The following is a 14,044-nucleotide window of genomic DNA, read 5'->3' as shown; positions in this document are numbered from 1 at the left end:
CCATTGACGCCGAAAAGGCATTTGACAGGATAGGTTGGGATTTTATGAGGTTGGCGTTGGAGGAGATGGGTATGGGTCCTACCATGCTCCAGTATATCCTTGCCCTATATAGAGGTGCATTTGCTCAGGTGCGTGTTAATGGAGCCCTGTCTTCTCCCTTTCCAATACGCAACGGGACTAGACAGGGTTGCCCTTTGTCACCCCTACTTTACGTATTAGTGATGGAACATCTGGCGGTGGCCCTGAGACAGAACACTTCCATCCCGGGTCTTACTTTTGGTAACTTCACCTCCAAATTTTCATTATACGCAGACGATCTCCTTTTATATATTACCTCTCCCAGGACGTCCCTTCCCGCTATACTCGCGGAATTTGAAACCTTCGGCTCCCTAAGTAATTATAAAGTCAACACGCACAAATCCGAGATCTTGAACGTATCCCTGCCCGTAGCGGACTTCCAATGGATAGCTACCCAATTCCCATTTAAAGTCCAATCCACCCAACTCCGGTACTTAGGGATCAACATTAGTAGTGACCTGAACGACTTGTTCGGTGCTAATTTCCCGGCGCTACTACGCTCCATTGAAGGAGACTTGCAGTCGTGGACTGCCCTTACACTATCCTGGTTTGGTAAGATGGCGGCCCTAAAGATGGACATCCTACCTAAAGTACTCTATCTTATCCAGGCTCTCCCCTGCCCTGTCCCGGCGTCCTTCCTGGCTAAATTTAGGTCCCTGATTACACGGTTCATGTGGCACCCGGGGGGCCCAAGAATACGCTACACGGTACTAATTAGACCTAAGGAGCGCGGAGGTGTCGGGCTTCCAGACATTAAGCTATATTATCAGGCTGCCGTTTGCACCCGTGTCCTGGACCTTTGTCATCACACGGCCACCAAACGGTGGGTGGCATTTGAATCTGCTTTGTCTGGGGCCCACCCCTCTGCCTTACCTTGGCTTCCCCCGTCGGATCGTCCTCCGGCCCCTACCATTCCCTACGTTACAAGGGTGCTACTGCCTGTATGGGACGGTTTCTTTCTGAAGGTAGGCCTCTCATCCAGACCGGGCCCTCTTACCCCCCTCTTTGATAATCCCCAGTTCCCCATTGGCTCGGGGGCTTCTATTCTCTTAGATCTCCCAATACAGGTTAAACCTCGCCTCCACCAGGTCCTCTCAGGTATCCAAGTACGCCCTCTCCAGGTTGACCCCCGGCCTCCACCGGGCGCATGGCTCCTCCGAGCTCGCTTGGTACATTTTGTCAATTCACTCTCTCCCAAATCTCAGATCCATAGAGACCTCTCGCCCTTTGAATTACTCTGTACACAATCCTCCCCTCCTTCCCACACAGTTTCCTTAGTCTACGGTTTGCTTAGAGGTCATGCGGAGGAGACGGATGCCAGGCTCAGTTATATCTCGCACTGGGAGAGAGACCTCAATAGAACTCTATCGGAGGAGGAGCTCTCCAAAATTTTCTTGCTCACTCATAAAGCCTCATTGTCGGGCAAGATCCAAGAAAGAAACTATAAGATCCTGAGCGGATGGTACAGGTGCCCGGATAGGATTCATGCTATGTTCCCCTCTGCCCCCTCCACTTGTTGGAGATGTGGTGGGGCCACTGGCTCTTATCTCCACATTTGGTGGGATTGCCCCATACTTGCTCCCTTCTGGGCATCTGTCTTCCGCTTGTACAATAAGGTGAGCTCTTCCTCCGTCCCTCCAAGCCCTGAGGTAGCGCTCCTTTCCTTACTACCTGGCCCCTCGCACCTCTCCAAGAAGGGTCTTCTCCGGCACTTTTTGGGGGCTGCTAGGTCGGTCATTCCACGTCTTTGGAAACAATCTAGACCACCCACTAAAATGGAATTTGTGGAGGCCTTGAACAGGGTCAGGAGAATGGAGGAAATGGTGGCCGACGACACGGATAAACAGGACGCATTCAAAGGTACGTGGTTGATCTGGGACATGTTTCGAGATACGGACGCTTTTCAGACATGGCTCCGTTGATAGATTTGTGGACCCTCGGGATATATGCCCTGGAGGCACTTCCTAGGTGGTCAACCCCTGTGTTATTTTGCGCTTCCCTCCCCTTCCTGCTCCTCCCCAACTTTCCCTTCTTTTCCTTTCTCTTAGCCCTCTCTCTCTTCCCCCCCTTTTTTTTTTTTTTTCCTTTTTCTTTTGTTTGTTTGTTCTTTGTCTTAGATCATTTACTGATTATTGTTGGCATTCGATTCCAGATGCTATTGTCACTTGTTGACTGTTATTATTATGATGCAGCACCATTTCAGTGACTGGGGGCTCACCCGATTGGTCCAACCTCCATCATGGACTGCTTTTCATTGTTCTCCAGACTTTTATCATCTACTTGGGATGGACTTGGGGGTTCCTCCCCCCACCGCATCATTTGCTTCTTTGACTCTTCATCCCCATGTTACACTCTGTTCTTTTGGCTCCCTGTCGCCTGATCTATGTGTCATTATATTGTTTTTGGCAAAATGTACCACATCTGGTTTTCATATGATAATGACAATAAAAGATTTAACCATAATAACTGTACTAAACATCACAGCATAGAATTAATCCGGGTAAATCAGAGCGGTGATGGAGTAAAGTAAGGATCTAATTGTTGTGTGGTCTGTCAGCCTGGCACTGTGATAATGTGGTGATACCTGCTATTAAGAGCACGGTTAGCCACAAGGTGATTGCTCCCTGTGAACACGCCGCAGTTAACATCTGGCACTGCGGCCAGAGCTTTCATTACGCATTCATTATAGAGGATGGGAAGACCCAAACAGGGCAAAGAGAAGACGGACAGAAGGCTAGGAGGGCACCACAGCCCTGGACAGAAAGTCCATGGAGTGCAAGTCAACAAGACGAGTAGATGCTGAGAGTCTAACATTTTCATAAATACTGGAAATAAAAAAGGACTACATTACTGAGCCGGTAACATGGTTCGATAATCATGCAGCCCTTGCTTTAAAGGGGTACACTGGCGTCGGTATATAGACAACAATTAAGAGGTTGTACTTACTTCTCCATGCTCCCCTCAAGAGGCTTGGTCCTCAGCTGGGCCCAGCCACTTCGTCAGATTTAAGGGGTTATCCAGTGTGGGGGCACCGGGGAGGAGGTGGCTGAAATACAAGACATCCACTCACCTCCCCGGTTCAAGCAGCGGGTCACTCATCACGGCGCTCCGGTCGCTTCCTGGTGTCTGACGCCGCCCGAGACGCTACGTCTCAGGGCCACTCAGCCACTCAGTAAAGGAGGCGGGATCCGTTTGAAGTCCGCTCGGATCCCACCTCCTTCACTGAGTGGCTGAGCGGCCCTGAGACGTAGCGTCTCGGGCGGCGTCAGACACCAGGAAGCGGCCGGGGACCGGAGCGCCGCGATGAGTGACCCGCCGCTGGAACCGGGGAGGTAAGTGGACGTCTTTTATTTCAGCAACCTCCTCCCCGGTCCCCCCCAGAAAGTGCCCTCCTGCTGGAGCACCCCTTTAAGCCATTCTGGAAGTGACAGCCCGCTCAGCCAACCACAGACTGAGATGTGACAGCTCCACAGGCAGCAACGGCCTGAGTGGGCTGTCATTGCAGTGACAGGTTTGTCTGTGGAAGTGTCAGCCGCTATATTCATTAAGAAAACTCTCAGAGATACGGCAAGAGGACACCGGGGGAGTGTGGAGAGGTAAGCATAACATCTTTATTATATCCTATATACCGACACCAGAGTAGCCCCCTTTGGCCACACACAGCCATAATAATCGCTCTGTGTAATAGGGCCTTTAGTCCACACACAGCAGTTGAGCTGTAAAGGAACAAGCACAAAGTGCAGCTAGACACCTGGGTTCTGCTATAGGTATGATAAAAGATACTCAATTGCCCCAGTACCCTGCCGCATTCATCTCTACAGTTACAAGTACAGATAAACTTCCTGTGTTTCTACAGGCCGCTCAGTTAATCCCTGTCCGAGGTCCCCGCTATAGTCAGGGCTTCCTGCATGTCAAAATAAAAGCAGCCAGAACCAGGAACGGTTAAAGCTTGGGGGGAAAAAAAATGCCTGTAAAAAATCCACATCGTTAATATGCTGCAGATTTTAAATCCATAACCCAAATTTTTGGCATATTTATCTGCAGCTAGTGGATTAATTTTTTTTTTCCTTTTTTTAAAATTTAGCTCCTACCAGTTTTTCCTCCCATTGAAGTCAATGCAAAAAAAAAAAAAAAAAAAAATATATAGATCTGGGCATAAAATTTTTTTATAGCATCTGCTTTAAAGATTCGAAAGAAAAAATTTTTTTTTTCCCCCAACGGATCCTGCAAACGCAGATGTGTTCTTCTAATTCCAGCTGGTAAATTCATGGCTGCTGTACTAAGGAATGGCCATGCATGTAATACATCGTTGTGACGTCTGCCACAATGAAAATTGTTGCTTGCCACAGTTCCCTGTTCTGCTCACAGTGGGGAGGGGTGGTGTTCCCAGCAGGTCCCACGCCTTCTAGGATATTCCATATGCTCTACCAGAGGTCAATGAGGGTATACGCTGGAAATGCAATAATTATAAAATTTTACACTTAAAAACATTCACTGCAAATATGCAAACAATCTGCTAAATTAATTCACACCATATTGCGCGGATTTTGGTGCAAATTCACAGCTGGGAATTTTCTTGAGAACACCAGTCACTATGGAAGTCAATGGAACCAGTCTTCTGTCCTCACAGGAAAGAGTACAGAGTGGACGCCGCGTTTCAGGTGCATCCTGCGATGCTGCAGCGCTGCATACTTAGGACATGTTTAGCTTCTGGCTGCTGGTTATATAGCTCCAAAAGTACATTTTCTGAACTCAGCATGGGATAAGAACGTGCATTAGAGCGAGAGTTCTACTTATATATCAGAGAAAGAAAAACACAGCAGGAGTACAATGTATGCTTAACGGAATCAGGAATACATATCTACAGGCATAAGACACACACTCGGATTATAAAATAAAGAGGGTTTTTCTTTTACCCTTAAAAAAAGGTAGAAATATAAATTAAACACACACACACACACACATATATATATATACATATATATACACACACACATCCCTTTTGATGCAGCTCTAGAGTTCCCGTTGACATCACTGCACTAAGCAAACAACTCTATGGCCAATCACACAGCAGTCACCAAGGCCAGCGACGGGCTTCAGCACCCAGATCTGTGGTGTCGCCAACGACTCTGAACCAGTTGTAGCATCCAGCCCGCACTGATCCTTCCCAAGTTCAGCCCTCAGACATCCCCTACAGAGAGTGAATGGAGCGAGCACTGGTCATGCACACCATTCAATCTGGGAAAATTGTGTCTGTTCTCAGGATCGGTGGGGGTCCCAGTGGTTGAAACCCCACCAACCAGCTTGTTCTAGAGATGCAATTAACCCTGAGGTACCTCCACCGTGAATCAGACTTGCTTTCCCAGTACCTCAATCAAATAATATCTGGAGAATTTGGAGGCCCAGATCTCCATCATGTTCCTCAAAGTTGAAAGAGGAATCGGCCATCGGGGACTACCACTGCTATGACAGGGTCATGTTGGTCTACAGCAGGCACGGGGAACCTTCGGCCCTCCAGCTGTTGCAAAACTACAATTCCCATCATGCCTGGACAGCCAAAGCTTCGCATGATGGGAATTGTAGTTTTGCAACAGCTGCAGGGTCAAAGGTTTCCTGTGCCTGGCCTACAGAAATATTTGGGTAGGTGGCACTCCTGACAGTAATATCAGGACCCAAGGCTTTCCAGCAGAACATTGCCCAGGGCATAAACCTGCCTTCTCTCCCAGTAGATGATCCTGGTGCCATCTACTCACCAGGTATGTGACATACATGCATGTCGCTATCCACGTAAGGTAAAAGTTAATGCGATTCATCACACCAGGCTTGATACTCCTGATGTTCTCACGTCCACTGTTGGTGCTTTAAATGGTGGTCAGGACACACCGACTAGTCTGTGGCTAAACAGCTCTATACACAACAAGCTGCATGTACAGACTCCTTTCTGTCACAGCCAGCATTACAGGGGTATGCTCACTATAATCATTTATCACCTATCCAAAGGTCAGGTGATAAACGTATCACTGCTGCAGGTCAGACTGCCAGGACCCCCAGCCATCTCAAGAGCAGAGGTCCCTGAATGCCTCCTGTGAATAGGACAGCCGCCCCATTCAGCACTGTGGGGGTACTATTACATGGCCCGATGGGGGCCAGATAACTGTAAATGAGCGCAAATCTGCTAGATCGGCGCTCATTTACTGAGTCTACTACACAGCCCGATAATCGTTTAACAAGGGCTGCATGGACATCGTTACCAATGTCCTTGCTGCCCTTGCTTAAAGTGCATACAATACCTATCCATGGTCCAGGGCTCCTTTTGCAGTGTGCTTCTCCCCAATTCCCGCTCGCTGCAGCTTCAGAGCGATCTGTCTTAGCTGACAGGCCTCTCAACCAATGTCAGCTAAGACAGGCCACTCTAAAGCTGCAGCACACGGGACCTGGGGAAAAGCAGAGCACAGGAGGAGCCCTAGAGGTTATATATGCACTTGGCAAATCGTCAGCTGCGCACCGCTATCACACGTAGCAGTGCGCAGGCGGTACCTGACAATTATAGGTCCGAAGCTTTATCAACGATCAGCCGATGATCGTAGTCATCGGCTGATCGTTGTTTATTACATGGAACAATAATTGGCCGGATATAGCCGATTATCGTCCTGTGTAATAGTACCCTAGGACTAATGCAGGTAGCTCTAAGCACTTGTTGCCCATTATATTTCTCCCCCTCACAGATTATATGTCATAAGGTAATAAACGTTATTCTCCCGTCAGTGGTTTTATTGTTACAATTGAATGATAGAGTTACAGATAGACACATAGACACTGCAGACTGACACTTATTTACATGCACTGCATCCTACGGCGTAGCTGGCTTGCTGATGTCATTATGTAGCACGTCTCCATGATGATGGTGTCTTTGTTGGAGGGGATAAATGATGCTTCTCACATGGCTGTGTGGGCGCGGTGTGCCTGCAGCACTTGTACAGGAGTTGGGGCACTTGAGCTGAGCGGTGGCCTACATGATGCGTTCTGCTCGTATACCTCGCTTCCCTCCGCAGAAGTGTCACGCGTTATATAAGTCGCACATTTTAGGAGAAATCCTTTGTATTTCCCATGAATATGCATCAGGCTGGAGCAGAAGCTAATCCATTATAGCCGGTACGAGGCTACGTAGATGTTATTATACCCAACAACCCCACCGCCATGGGGACACAAAAGGGCTCAAATTGTCATTTAGATTTTTCTTTACCAGGAGTGTGAATGGTACGGCTGAATCACATTTAGGACTCGGCAGCGCCGGGGGCTAGTGAACTATTCAAGGACTCCATTTATACAAAGACACAATACAGGTTTCTATAGTTGGGCTTGTTTTACTTTTTAAAGGGGTACTCCGGCGGAAATAATGTATTTAAATCAACTGGTGTCAGAAAGTTATACAGTTTTGTGATTTACTTCTATTTAAAAATCTCAAGTCTTCCAGTACTTATCAGCTGCTGTATGTCCTGCAGGAAGTGGTGTATTTTCTGGGCTCTCTGCTGCCACCTCTGTCCCTGACAGGAACTGTCCAAAGCATGAGAGGTTTTCTATGGGGATTTGCTACTACAATGGACTGTTCCGGTCACAGACAGAGGTGGCAGCAGAGAGCACTGTGTCAGACTCGAGACAATACACCACTTCCTGCACATCTATAGCTGCTTTCTGTCAGAAACAGCACCACTTTTCTTCTCAGGCTGTGTGCAGTATTACATCTCTGCTCCATTCACTTGAATAGAGCTGCATTTCTATTCTATTCCGGAAAAAAGCCGTCATATTTTTCTAATCCTGAATACCCCATCCTACCTTTTCTACTCTCTGGCATCCCACTTCCACCCTCTGGGCGGACAGGTTTATGCGGCCTGCATATAATGTCCAACAGCGGCCAGATGCAGCCACAACATTGGTAACTTCGGGCAGCAATTGAAATCACCTGCAACATGCTCCCACCCCCTCTCATCACAAGGAGGTTCTGACGGATCAGGGCTCCCGCTGCTGTATGTTCCCCTGTTCATACCCATTATATAGCGGTCAGCTGTGTGGGTCTCCCCAATAAGCACACTCAGTCATACCTGCCAGGAACCCCCTAATTTTATGTGTTGAGGGACTGTAATAATGTACAGTACATAAGCAGCCTAAGCCCTGCAATCACTCCAGCGTACTGGAGTAACCAATTCAAACACCCATCTATATAAACCACAAGGACCAAATGCTAGGCTTTCTTCTATCACCATGTTTTATTGCAAGACTTTCCAGCAAAAGAAGGCTCACAGCAACTTCCATCTTTATGGAAATGTTCCTTCTGTAGCGGGTCCTTTAGTTTGATTTTTTTCTACTTCAAAAATAAAGATGATTAACAATAAGTTGCAATGTAAAGAGCAAGGTCTGTATGGTCCATCAGCTGTCAGACACCTACCTCTGCCTCCCTCCTCTTCCCTGCTTAGAGCATTGGCACACTTGGCCAATGTGCATGTGACCAGGGAGGACAGGGGGAGAGCTGTCAGGATAGGTCCACATAATGGGTCTATTCCACAAAGCGATAATTGGCCGATTATCGCTCCATGTAATAAATACAACGATCAGCCGATGACAAGGATCTAGGTTTAAACCTACAATTGTCGGGCGCCGACGGCACATCGCTACCTGTAGTAGCGGTGTGTGGCTGGCGGCTCACAATTTACATTACCTATCCAGGCTGCAGGGCTCCTCTTGCTGTCTTCTTCTCCCCGTGTCCCGCACGCTCCAGCCTCAGACGGGCCGCTAAGCCAATCACTGGCCGCGACCGCCGCGGCTAGTGATCAGCTGAGCGGTCTGTCAGCTGAGACAGGCCGCTCTGAAGCTGGAGCGTGCGGGACCCGGGGAGAAGAAGACCACAAGAGGAGCCCTGCAGCGTGGATAGGTAATGTATAAAGTTTAAGCAAGGGCTGCAAGGACATTGGTAAAGATGTCCCTGCAGCCCTTGTTAAACGATAATCAGGCTGTGTAATAGCCCCAGTAAACGAGCACCAATCTAGCAGATCGGCACTCATTTAGTTATTATCGTGCCCCCATCGGCCTATGTAATAACACCCTAAGATTAATGCAATTAATAAAATAAAAAGGGTCGCCAACATATACTGTGGTGCACTGCAGAGACCCCTTTCACTTATATGAAGGTACATGGTCACCAATAGTAAACATATGTAACAGTATTATAACATTCTTGTATGCCAAAGTGGTGTGGCATAAAAATGCAATGAACTACACAACTGGGGAACTCCTATTCACTTTATAGAAGGAAAATAAATAATGCGAATCATAGGTTTTCTGGTGCAGCTGAACTGACATGGTTCTCAGGGTGAACGTTCCTCATTCAAGCCAAATGCTTCCAGAGACTTAAAAAAAATGTATATTTTTTTTTGTAATTTAAAAAATAAAAAAAGCACTTTAAGGCCAGTATTACATGTACAGGAGTGGAGCAGATTTCACGCCGCGATCCAGTGTCCTGTCATTTTGTATGGGTTTACATATTTGCAGCAAATCTTTCATTCTGCTGTGAGTATGTAAAGCCCCATCCACGAACAGTGCCCTGATTGGCTGAGTGGGACGTCAGGGAGCCACAGAAGTAGGCCGGAGTATGGACGGGTTAAGTATTCACCGGGCAACAGATTTTTCATTCTGCTGCAAGTATGTAAATATAATCCGCTGCAATCCTGTACGTGTGAAACTGGCCTAAGGGTACAAACACACACACACCGTATACGCAGCAGATACGCAGCGGATCTGCAGCAGATTTGGTGGTGCAGATTTGATGCTGTGTTCAGTTATTTAGATCTATTCTGCTGCGTATTTGATGCGTATCGCAGCAGTAAATACGCTGCGTATACGGTGTGTGTTTATACCCTAAAACACATAAACTTTACTGACTGCTCAATTGACCAGTGCCCCACACCAGAGATGGAGGTCCCCATCATACATATACAGCGGTCCCTCAACATGCAACATTAAAAGGATTTGTCTGGGGTCAGACATCTTTTTAAAAAAAGTTGGGGAGAAGGTGGCTGAACATAACATGCACCTACCACCTCGGCTCTAGCGTTGTGGTCGGCTGCCCCCGCTTAGACCAGGAAGCAGCGGGGGACCAGGAACCTGAGTGGGGGACAGCGAACCCTAGAGCTAGAGCCGGGAAGGTAGGTGCATGTTATGTTGAGCCACCTTCTCCCCAGCTCTTTTAAAAAAATGTCCGACAGCAGACTACCCCTTTAATTGGTTCCAGGGTGACCACTGTATGTTGAAACCAAAACTCTATGGAAAACTGGTAATTGGTTCTAAAGCCGCTAAAATGTCATCCCAAAATAATAAGAAAAAAACATTAAAATTTAAAGGAAAAGAAGAAGCAGCTAACTATTATGTATAAAGCAAATCCTTACATACAACAGTCAGAAAAAGATACGGGAGAGTGTAAATTACTTTCTATGTAGAGGACTGGCGTTTTCAGGGTCCTGTACAGATCACACATGGTCCCCAAAGGAGCAAGTCATCCTGGCACAGGTAAAGAGCAGTACAGGACATGTCGTATCACACTGTATTGTAGAGAGACACTACTAGCCAACCACTGCATGCACTTTAGTAATACTGGGATTTTATCAGTGAAATGGCCATGTGCATTGGCTGATCATCTAGTTATGCACATCCACAGACCCTGACTGTCTGTAGCATTGTGTGCCCAGTCTGGTCTCAAGTCATGATGGTCCAGAAAGGAACATTATTTCATAAGTCCATTGTAAGTTGAGGGACCACTGTATTAGATGATCAGCCGACCCCTTCCATAATTGCTGGTTTGGAAGCAGTACTGATGACTACACATAGCACTGCAGACTGTGCTCTTTCCTACAAACACAGATACCAGACAGTCCAACAAAGCCTGATTCTGCGTTTTCTTGGGCTATTCTGGTATTCGACCATCACACAGTACAATATACAAATATTATTTTTAATAACACTCCACAGTGAATACCATGATCAGCATATTTTATCAGCCCAAGGGGACCAATTTAACCAGCGTCAAGTTGCCATAATCACCTATTCGCAGGATGGCTGGGGATGTCACCCTTAAGGCCCTATTCCACCGGACGATTATCGTTCAGATTATCGTTAAATCGTTCGAATCTAAACGATAATCGTTCGGTTGAAATGCAGTAACGATTAACGACCGAACGAGAAATCGTTGATCGCTTTATAAGACCTGGACCTATTTTTATCGTTGCTCGTTCGCAAAACGTTCGCAAATCGTTCGCATTGAATAAGACATCGTTCGGTCGTTCGCAATAGATACGAACGCAATAGCGAAGAAATACGGAAGACGAAACGATCGCAATTACGATCATAAGTAACGATTATCGTTCCATGGAAATGAGTGAACGTTTTCAGGTCTTTCACAATAGCGGTCGTTTGAGATCGTTAATCGTTAACGATTATGCTAACGATAATCGTCCGGTGGAATAGGGCCATTAGGAACTGCACTGATCATAAGAATGAGTATCCACAAATGAGCGGAGGTCATTTTAGGTCTATAGGACAGACAGAGACAGCCAAGCTCTGTGCTCCACCATCTCCAGCAGTGGACCATACATGTGAGACTGACCCGCCATTATAGAGGAGACACATGACCCCAGGAATTAGTGCGGCGCTGCCCCTATAAAGAGAGCCTGTCACCACTCCTAACCGGTCTGCTTTAGGGTCCATTTACACAGAAAGATTATCTGACAGATTATCTGCCAAAGATTTGAAGCCAAAGACAGGAATGGATTTGAAAAGAAGAGAAATCTCAGGCTTTCCTTTATAACCTGATCTCTGTTTATAGTCTGTTCCTGCCTTTGGCTTCAAATCTTTTTGTGTAAATGGACCCTTAGTAAACACTTGTATTCCTCATCACAAGTAAGGGCCCTATTCCGCAGGACGATTACAGGTCAAAAAATCGTTAGATCGTTCGTAATTGAACGATAATCATTTCGAGTAATAGCAGACAACAATTAAAGGACCAACGAGAAATCATTGGTAGTTTGATAGAATTTAGACCTATTTTTACACATTGTTCAGGGTAATGAGACGTCGTTCGCAGTAGCGACAACAGGACGGCCGCAAGAACTATCATCGTTCCATGTGTCTGTGTGAACGATTTCAGGTCGTTTGAGATCGTTTATCGCTAATCGTCAAGAAATTTCTTCGTGAATAGGACCCTAACAATTGCAATATATTCCACCAGAAGTGTATGCCTAGAGCGACAATGGGGTGTTACCAGTTGGGGGCGTGTCTATACTAGCTGACAGGACAAGTGCAGGGACATGCCCCCAGCTGTCAGGGCATAATGGGAGTGGTGGTTCTGCTGAAGCTGGACAGCCACAGGTGTCAGGCTTTTATCCTTTACATTCACTGACATGCAGGTAGGGGTACATTCACACACTGCCACAGATTTTTCTTTAACAGATTTTTAAATACATTGCCTTGTACTTACAAATCTGTGAAACACTGCACAATTACTGCGACTGATCTGCAGCATGTGAACAAGCCTCTATTATAGTACAGTGATGGCTAGAGAACGATGGTAACTATCAGCCTATAAACCTGCGGGCAGCAAAACTACAACTCCCATCATGCCTGGTCAGCCAAAGCTTTACCAATAGGAATTGTAGTTGTGGCCAGTGTGACAGCTGTCCTATATTGTCCCAGTCACTGGAGAAGACGCCTGATAACCAGTTACATTGTATCACTGGAGTTACTGGATACATCTCCTCTGCTTCATGATAACAATCATCAGGTGGCCACAACAACCAATCAGAGATCAGCTTTCATTTCGTCACCTCTTCTGGCAAAACGAAAGCTGCGCTGTGATTGGTTGCTATGGGCAACCCTGAGCGTTTGGGTGAATGTGCCGATTGTTACCAGTGGATGGCGTCACGCCTCGTCACGAGTGTAACACACAGAGCTCCACACCCACTGGTGTACAGCACACACGTGTTACAGCTACAATAAACACACACGGCCGCCCACAGGCCATTCATTTATTTCCATGTGTACACAGCAGTGACAAGCCGCGCTCCGGCACCCACCATATCCCGGCACATATCGCGACAGGACTCGGGATAGACAGACACAGCCATGCTGCACTAACACACACACTCTGCAGCCTGCATTGTAGTGATGCACACGTCCCGCCCGCTCTGCTCTCACCTGAACAGCGCACTCGTAGTCCTATCAGTCCCGGCGGACTCCCCGGGCTCCCAGGCCTAGCTCTGCCTCCCTCCGAGCTCTCACAAATCCTCCTGTTCTACCCGAGGCTCCGAGCGGCCGACATCCCGCGCACCTCCTAACACTGCGCCCTACTTCGCACTGAACGCTCATTGGTCAATCCACCTGCCACTCTGGCAAAGGCCACGCCCCTCCTGGGCTCTGTGACTAGGAAAGACAAAACAACGCAGCTCGCCTACTGGCTGAACGAGACGTCAATCACGAATTGCTTTCCTTGGGATGGCACCGGGTCACCGCCCTGTATGTGAAATTAGCCAATTGTTATTATCGGGCGGGACTACAACACAGGGAGAAGAGACATTGGATGTCGAAGCTGTCAATCTGCCAATAGACCGCCTAATGTGGCCCCTGAGAGCCTAGCCTATTGTGATTGGTTGTTCTGTTTCACGTGTCCTATATTTGTTTACTGCAGCCAATGGGCGTGCGAGTTATTTATAGAACGTTCGGTTTTTGCTGTCAGCGTGAATCTGACCTTCTGGAGGGGAGGGGCTTAGCGGCGGCGCTCTGAGTGATGGCTGGCGGTGCCGGGCACTTGTCATAGAGACCGTGCTGTGTGTACAGTGTGTGGCCCAGCTATACATCCACACCGTACACTCACTGCCAGCTGCTGTATGACAGTACATAGACCGCTATAGCTGGGTATACATCCGGG

General features: G+C 47.4%; 1 protein-coding gene across 4 annotated transcripts in view; it reads right to left on the bottom strand.

The window, feature by feature from the left end:
* Window positions 1-13,484, bottom strand: part of HDAC4 (histone deacetylase 4) — a 136,421-nt gene extending 122,937 nt beyond the window's left edge. For all 4 annotated transcript variants that reach the window (XM_069983101.1, XM_069983102.1, XM_069983103.1 and 1 more), the window contains exon 1: window positions 13,315-13,484. The gene's annotated coding sequence lies outside the window, so the exon portion shown is untranslated. The remainder of the gene's footprint in view (window positions 1-13,314) is intronic.
* Window positions 13,485-14,044: the final 560 nt, after the last annotated feature.

Source organism: Dendropsophus ebraccatus, chromosome 9 (genome assembly GCF_027789765.1).
Source record: "Dendropsophus ebraccatus isolate aDenEbr1 chromosome 9, aDenEbr1.pat, whole genome shotgun sequence".
Classification (NCBI taxonomy): domain Eukaryota; kingdom Metazoa; phylum Chordata; class Amphibia; order Anura; family Hylidae; genus Dendropsophus; species Dendropsophus ebraccatus.
Note: the sequence above shows the minus strand (reverse complement) of the source record. Positions and strands in the feature narration are given on the sequence as shown.